Here is a 9,166-nt window from a genome sequence, read left to right as displayed (position 1 = left end):
TAAAAGAATATGGAATACCAAGAAGCTCTAGTAGATATGGAAGAAGAACAAGAGAATCTAGAAGAAGAAGACCATCACCATGAAGAAGAACATGGAGACACTCCTATGGTAGAAGCTGAAGCTTCTCACCCAGTGTCCCATCATCCTTTGGCATGACTTACTTATTTTGCCACTACTTTGACTCAATCTCCAATAGCTTCTTAAATGCAAGAGTGGAGTCATTGTCTTAGATGCTTGATTTTCACAAGTGGATGGTAAGTTAAAAGCCTTAGAAGGAAGGATGAAAGATTTGATAGGCACAATTGACAACTTCATGGATCAATACTGCTCCAGACCTCCACTCTAAAAGGGCTATGCCTAGAGCTTTTTTAACCTTAAGTCAAAGTCTGTAACTTAATATTACTCTTCCTTTCTAAACTCAATGTTTGAAGTATCTGCTCTTTAGTTTATGAGATTAACTCTATATTATCTACATTTTGATGACATATTTATAAGGTTCAATGATCTATATAGTTTTGTGCTTAGTGGTTGATCTATACATTTATGCTTCTATAAGTTTTGGTCAATGTGTTTTGATGATAGCATGGCTATCTACTATTTATATTTACTTGTTTTCCCAATTCCCTTTTCTTTTTATTTATGCCAAAAGGGGGAGAATTTGGTGCTTCGTTTGAAAAATGAAATTTGAGCATGTTTATTGTTTGGGGGAAAAGAAATAAGGCATCCTCAAGAAGATAGGGGTGATCTAAGTGAGAAAGTCTCATCAAATTGGGGGGGGGGGGAGTTATGGAATGATGTCTCCTTAATAAAGGGAAGATTTATGATTGATTATGAATGGTTATCCCCTTACATGCTTTAGGGGGAGTTTTAGTTATTGTGATTAAATGCTTATTTTGCTTAGGAGGAACTATCATTAATGATTGTGTTCAATTCATTATATCTTTTTTAATATTTATATGTTTGTTATGCATCAACAATTTTTGGTAGTATTATTTTTTCATTAATATTTAATATTTATATGCTTGTTATGCTCAGGAGGAACTATCATTAATCATTCACAGGAGGAATTATCATTATACTCTCTAATTGTTATTATTTTTTCATTAATGATTTATCATCATCAAAAAGGGAGAGAACGTTGGCCTTATGTGTTTTGATGATAACAAATTTATTAAAAGTACTAATGACTAATGTCAAGTTTAAATATGATTTCATTAAGGTAAAATAGTTTAAAAAACACTCTGAAGAAGCAAAGCATGAATGAAGAGTTAGGTAGTTGTTAAACTTTTTTGTTTCTCTCCAAAGAAGATGAGGTATGATACTAGAAGCTAAAGAGAAAGAAGCATCCAAGTCCAAGTGGTACATGTGTCATATTTAGGACTTATTGTAAATCATAAGCATGAGATAATGAACACTATAAGATTGAGCTTGACCAATCTAAGTGGAATAAAACCTTAGAGACCAGCGGTTAGCACTAGGTTTGGTTCTAAGGTGTTATTGGACTTAAAAATTCATTAATCTTAGTTTGGAAGCCTAAAGAAACAAGTTTTGGACCATTGGAATGAAAATATTTAAGTTTTTAAGATTATGAACAATGAGTAGTAGACTAAAGGAAATTATGAGTTATTTAACCATGACAACTAAGGCCAGTGTTTGTAAAAACACTATTCTTGAGTTGACTACAAGAAATTATGAGTCAACTATCCTTGACATCCAAGGCTAGTGTTAGTGAAAACACTACTCATGAGTTGACTACATAAAATGATAAATTGACTATGCTCAACAGTTGAGAGTTGATGTAACTTGATAGTCAACTACTATAAGAGAGTGGTTGACTACTGGAGAAAAAAAAATAATCTTTCTTATGAGTGCTAATTGACTACCAATTTGAAACAACCGACTACATACAGAAAATTTTGGTTGTTGGAAGGCATAATGGCTATTTACTATTATGATATGCTTTCTACTCATTGGGAACTTAATCTAAACATCATAAAGAATATATTAAATCCTCACCAATGGATCTACTTGATCTAAACATTACAAAGAATAGATTAAATCCTCCCCAATGGATATCTAACGGTCAAATGTTCTCACCACTATAAATTAGTGGTTTTTTCGTCAAAGAAAAATAAGAACTTGATTTGTGAAAATCTACTAAAGAGAGAACATTATTGTGAGCAAGAGTCTTTTACAAATAATAGATCTCTGAGCTAAATCAATTAGAGTGAGAAAACTAAATAGCCATCTTGGCTTATTTGTTCCTCATTGAGAATTTTGAATATCTTATTATGTTTGATCTTATTAGTATCGTGCATTCTCTTACTTTGATTTTAGTTTATTTTGTATTTGTTATTATCAGCTTATTGATCGGCATTACTTGTATATTATGCTTTAATTGTTAAATTTGTTATGTTTAAGGTGTTCAAAAAAGGGAACACCATTACATGTTAGGATAGCACCAGGTTGTAAAGGTTTAATTGACAACTAAGAAGCCAAATGGATAGTTAGTGGAATTTTTAGGAGTCTGCTTGAGGAGAGGGTATAAGTTGGGGTTGGCCAAACATCTAGAAAAATCCTTATGCACTTTGCTTTCTTGCAATCTTTACGTGTTTGTTCTTGTTTATTTGATTTCATTAATATTCATTGCATTTTCATAACACACACACACACACACATAGCCTTCACTTCATTGTTCTTACATTTATCATTCTAAAAATGATTCAAAAAGGAGAAAAAGTTTCTATTACCTAATTCACCCCCTCCTAAATTAGGCTATCTGGGCAACAAACACCTTGAAAAATCTCATAATAAATTGAGGTATCATACTTGTGGTTGAATTTAATAGACTAATTTTATCAGCCATAGATAGTCTTTTTTTTTCCATCTAGCTAGGTTATTGTTAATTTCTTTCCTTAAGCCCTTTAAAAGTTTCTTTTGTAACCCGATAGAAATGAGGGGAGCACCAAGATAAAATTGGGCTTTAGTTTCAATAGAAATCCTCACCATCTTGGACATTATTTTCTAAAGCCTATGAGAAGTGTTATTTGAGAACTTAAGAGTTGGTTTAGCAAAGTTAGGGCATTTTCTAGAAGCATTTGAAAAATTATTAAGAATTTCCTTACTTTTTAAAAAATTCAGAATAATGGATTTACTAAAAGTCAAATAATCAATAGTGCATTTTAGAATTAGAATGCAAGGACCACCCCTACACAATTGGAATCCAATAGGGCTCTTAGGAATAGCTACTTCCTAATGGAGAACCATTGGGAAAAGCGGGTTGCCCTATTTGATTCCCTTGGAAGAGTGAATAGTTCACAATGGAGAACCATTGATTAAAATTTTGTAAGAAACTATTTTAATACATGTCATAACCCACTAAATCCATTTCTTGTGTAATCCAAACTTATGAAGAACTCTTTCTATGAAATCTCATTCTAATTTATCATAAGCTTTTCCTATGTTAATTTTACATGCCATAATCCCTAAGCAAACTCTTTTCTTTTTCAAAAAGTGGATCATCTCTTTCACAACAAGGATATTATCAATAATTTGTCTATTAAGAATAAAATCACTTTGAAATAGAGAAATAATAGAATCCAAAAGGAGTTCAATTCTCTTAATTAGATTTTTTGAGATGATTTTAGAGATCACATTGCATAAGATACTTAGTCTGTAATTATTAATTGAATCATGATTTCTTTTGTTTTCATAATCAAGGTAATGAATGTCTCATTTAGAGTATCATTCATTTTTCTAGAGTGAAAGAAGACTTTCACAGCATTGCAAATTGATTCTCTAATAATAGACCATTTTGTAAATAAGACATTTTTAGGGTGAGGTATTTAAAATCCTTAATGGACCTAAGAGCCTATTACGAATGATAAAATTATTTTGATCCTCAAAAATACATGGCTTAATATCACTAATGAATTCATCAATTCCAATTGTCCCCTTAATCATGAATCTCTCCTTAAATTTCTCACAAAACAAATTTGATACCCCTGTCGAGTCACGGATCCAATTGCCATTATCATCTTTAACTCCTAAGGCTCAGTTTGTAAAGAGCACAAATACAAATATGTGGAATGCAATATTTGTATTTGTACACTTCCCAAATTGAGCTTAAAATTGTATTTTTATTCCTTCTAATAGTCATCATGGTGTGAAAGAATTTATTATTTCTATTACCAAATTTGATCCAATCCTTTCTCGCTTTTTGATCCCAAAATATCTCTTCTCCATTTAGAATATTTTCTAATTGCTTCTATAAGGCTGCTTCCAAATTTATCATGGGAAAATTACATAGCTCATCCAAAAAATATTTTTGAACTTTATTTAGCTTTAGAAGAATATTTTATTTCTTCATAATAATATCTCTTAAATGAGTTTTGTTACATTATCTCAATTCTTGAATCAAATGGCTTTTTTTCTTTATTCCATTTATGAATTTTTGTTTAGTATTTGACTTCTTCTTGCTTGTTTTTAGAGGTAAAATGGCACGTGAAATGATGTGGTCACCTTATATGAAAGAGTATTGAGGAATGAGAAAGATTATTTGTTTGAATTGCATTTGTTTTGAGTGCAAAAACAATATGCCTCCATGTGAATGAAAATGGGGTCAAAAGAGTACAGTGCAAAGTTGACTCAGTTTTGCTCATATACGTATTTATCCTATTTGGTTGTGATGGGGACCATTTTGAGGTAATGTGCAAAGTTTGTATTCAATTTTTGGGAAGAAATTTTGTACCCATTTTAAATGCAAATAGGGTGACAAGTTGCAAATTACTTTCATTCATTGTGCAAATCACACCATATGTTTGCTTTAGTGTGACGATTGAATCACAAACAAATACAGCCTTGGGAATCATCATTGTTGTCATCCATGCCTTATCCCAACTATACGATGATTTAATCCCAAAGGAGGAAGGTGGAGTAGTTTTCCATTAGTTTTTTAAATGCAAAATTAGCATTATCGACAAGTGTAAGTGAGAACCAAAAAAATGCAAATTTTGCATCAGGTAATAGTGAATACATAAAAACAAATGGATGTAAAAAAAGCCAAGTGTAAAATTTGCATTTGGTTCAGATTTACAATGCACAAACAGATCCTAAACATTAAATGGTCTAGTTTGCTACATTCCTATCAGTTAGAGTATTTTAGGCACAATTTGGAAGGGTACAAATGCAAATATGTAGAGTGAAAAACTGTGTATTTTGTATGTACTTGTATGTACATATTTGTATTTGTACTCTTTCCAAATTGAACCTTAAGCTGTGTTTGGTTGCAAAGCAATTTTATCTGCACTAATATAAATGCAAGGGAGTGCAAATGAAAAAAAAATGCAAATTTTCTTTTAATCTTGTTTTGGGTTTTACTTTATTCTGCTTCATGCCTTAATTTACATCATTTGTACTGCAATCAAATAAAATAAGCTAAGATTTTATACAAAAATTGGGTAGAATTTACATTCAAATCATTTGCACTGCCATAATTTTGCATAACTGCAAATTTATTTGCATTGCAACCAAACACAGCCTTAAGCACAATAGTCGGGTACTTTTTTATGACTCTTTTTTTTCACTTCACAGGGCTAACACAATTGGGGATAGCCCATTCTCAAAACCCATAAACCTCCCAACCCTGGTGTAGGTAGGAATTGATCCCAAGCCTTGGCTACAACCAGCAGTCCAAGACCTAATGAACTAGCTAGTTGACACCATGCCATTAGTCAAGCATATAACCATAATAATCTATCATGAAAGCATTTTAAAGTTATTTTCCATATTTTTTAGGGTAAATTAAAGATACGGGTACTTTGGGGGTAGTGACACTTAAGGGCCTAAACTTCAAGCGCCACATTTTAGTATATTGATTGAATCCAACTCTGTTAAAACTAACATTACAGTGAACGTAAAATTATAAAAATGTCCATATTCAGATTTTCTTTTTTTTTTTGCTATTTTTCGTTGTTCCATTCAAATGCTTTTATTCTTTATTAAAAAGAAGTATAGAGAGGGTTTCATATTGGGAAAAAAAGAAGAGAAATAACAGTTCTGTGAGCAAACGAAAATATCAAAATGGTCATTTTTGTAATTTTCCCTCATTGTAATTTCAGTTTTGGACTGATTAAGTGTATATTTCTAAAAGTTCAAGTACTAAAATGTCCCACTTGATTCAAGCCCTTAAGTGTCACAACCCCGAAATTACAATGTACTTATTTGTAATTTACCCTTTTTTTACATATATTAAACATGACAAGGGACTCATGGGCAGGGATTGAAAAGGAGTAAAGGAGTGCATTGGCCATACCATGAAATGCCTGCAGTTGCGTGTGTTTGACTAAGTGCCACCTATTTTGGAGGGATGCCGCCACATCAACTACTAGGTTATAGAGCATTCTGGATATATTGCTTGCACTATGGTGTATCACTTACTGCATAATCAATCATAAGTGAATATACCGGTGTCGAGCCCACATGTCGTTGTCTGTAACATTGTCATGTTCATTTGTAATTTTACATAGCAAATAGTACAGTAAGGTATGAGCAATTACATTTTATATCGCTAGACTAGGGAATAGGGACCCATGATTTTAAAAGTGTTATTGACCTGAGTTATCAAACTTTTTGACCCAAAACCCGGTCACATTGTCCGTCTCGTTTATCACTGAAATCACTTTAAAAATGTCAATGATTTGGTCAAAGAATTGCTGACCAAGATGGTTAAACTGTTAAAATGTTAACTCAGGCCATGCTTAGTCCAATTCAATTTTTCTCATTCTTATCCAAGATGAAATATTAAAATGGACAAGAATGGATAAAAACGGGTAGAATGAGAAAATATTACTATGAATCAAATTATTTTCTCTTAAAAAATAAATTCTTTTCGGTTTATAAATGCCTTAACATTGCTCATTTTCATTTTTCAAAAAATATTTGTGTCGATGGACATAAATTGCCGACTCAAGTCTCCAAAACCACTGGTGTAAATTTTACTTACGGATAATCGACAGTCAATGCCTAACAGTGGTTTTATAGACCTACATTGATGGTTTATGACTGTCAACATAGAGCTTCTTTAAAGAATGAAAATGAGGAAGATGGGGTAAGAATTAAAAGAATGAGATCCAAGCATCAAACCAAACATGGCCTCAAACAACAATCATTCGGCAAGATCAAATATCATTTTTTATTTGAAAAAATGTCTCCATTGTCAAATTTCATCAATTCATATTCTTTTATTTTCATTTTTCCGGAATCAGAAAAAAGCTGACAATGTTGTCATTTCAACAAAAACTCGCAATTATTTTCTAATATTTGCTATTATTTTTTGATTCAGTCCACCTCAGAAATCATTTATTAATTCCTCAAATGTATTTATCCCCACACCTCTATAAACAGCATTCCCTCGATGAATTGAAAATCTTTCCACCCTTGACACTGACTCGAACCAAACTCAAATTACACCAGTTTTTTAATTTTTTTTTATTTTGAAAATTGTTATTATTGTCAAAGAAAAGCCAGACAATACTGTCATCTCTCACATCTTTTCTTCAATCTCCTTTTCTCTTTCACATATGAAACAAGTTAAATTAAAATCTCACTCACAACCCTTTTTAATTTATTTATTACGAATTGAATACTAAAATTGTAAAACATTTAACTTGATTTTTAAATAATTTATCTATGATGTTGTGGGTCAACCTGTTTGATTCGAACGGTTGAATCACTGACTCAAAAATCAGACGAGAAAACGTTTCCTTTCTGGATCGGTTTCCAAAACATTGGTATCACTAATTACTTCTTTCCACGTCCTCACATGTGATCAATCCTAAGATAAATCCGTCATAGATATGAAATCTAATGCTTCATCTGCAAAGTGATCTTTCGTTTAGGCTGCGTTTGAAAGGAATATAAATGCAAAATACACTGCAAAATCTTACACCTTCGGTCCAAAAACCTGCAATTGTGAACCGAATTTTACCTTTAATTTACCCTCTTTTTGTTCGGCAATTATTGGCGTAAAACAAGGGTATTAATTTGTGATTGTTTGAATATTTTATTAGGATGCAAATTAATATCTCTTTTTTTTTTTACAAAAAATTATCGTTTCCTTCAAAAAATACTAGTCTGTCGGAACACTTGTGGTACATTCAAAAGTGCTAGTGACGTCTCTCAAAAATCCAGAAAGGGAGGCGGGGAAGGAGAAAGAGAGGCAGGGAGCGGTCCAGACTCCAAATCCAATCCAGAAAACTGAAACCCTTTTCCTCCACTCAAAATGAGAGAGAGAGAGAGAGAGAGAGAGAGAGAGTGGGCACGTGCACGACGGTCGAAGCCCCGAGCCCGAGAAACGAAGAATCCTTGTTAGGTTACGCGTAGTCTTCTTCTAGCTCTAAGCTGCTGTGGGAAAACAAAAGCGGGACTGAGGGGAGCGAACTGCGAACAGCGAAGTTGTCTTTCACCTATTTCCCTCGTTGGTCGACTGGTGGTGGTGGACGCGAACAGCGAAGAATCGTCGCCACCGGAGGTCGACTGCGAACAACGAAGTGAGAAAAAAAGCCCCAAGTACGACGGTCGACAGCATCGTGCTAGTGGTGGATGAGGTAAACTCCTCGCCTATTTCCCTCGATGAAGGAAGGGCGTACAGTTTTACTTCCAAAAAACTGAAGTTGTTTTTCACCGCAAGATCGACGTAAATCCTGGCATATTTGCAATGTCTTTTTACGATGCCTCCAAAGGCATGCAATTGTGAACCGAGACGCAATAATGCATTGAACCGGTATTTACACCCCATCCAAACGCAGCCTAAGGTGGTGTACCATTGCTGTTTAGCCATGTAAACATTTTTCAATGCCACATCAGCGTATTTTTGTTAGCACTAGTAGAAAAAACAGGAAAATACCAAAAGGGTGTTTTCTCAAATCATACAAAACATTTTTCAGAAAAAAATGATTTATCAAACAATAGGTATTTTCTTAGAAAATAAATTTCTGATGTGGCACCTTTTCTGAGATTACGACGGAACAAGTTTCGCACGAGGAACCATAGTAACGTTAACGAGTATAATGTATTGACTTCATTGTCAAATAATGGATCCGTGGCGCAATGGTAGCGCGTCTGACTCCAGATCAGAAGGTTGCGTGTTCGATTCACGTCGGGTTCA

General features: G+C 33.3%; 1 non-coding gene across 1 annotated transcript; it reads left to right on the top strand.

Annotated features, from left to right (window-relative positions):
* The first annotated feature begins 9,094 nt into the window (after positions 1 to 9,094).
* TRNAW-CCA (transfer RNA tryptophan (anticodon CCA)) lies at positions 9,095 to 9,166 on the top strand. The gene has a single exon. It is a non-coding gene; the product is annotated as a tRNA-Trp (tRNA).

Source organism: Nelumbo lutea, chromosome 2 (assembly GCF_056320005.1).
Source record: "Nelumbo lutea isolate HS-2025 chromosome 2, American lotus-T2T, whole genome shotgun sequence".
NCBI lineage: Eukaryota > Viridiplantae > Streptophyta > Magnoliopsida > Proteales > Nelumbonaceae > Nelumbo > Nelumbo lutea.
Note: the sequence above shows the minus strand (reverse complement) of the source record. Positions and strands in the feature narration are given on the sequence as shown.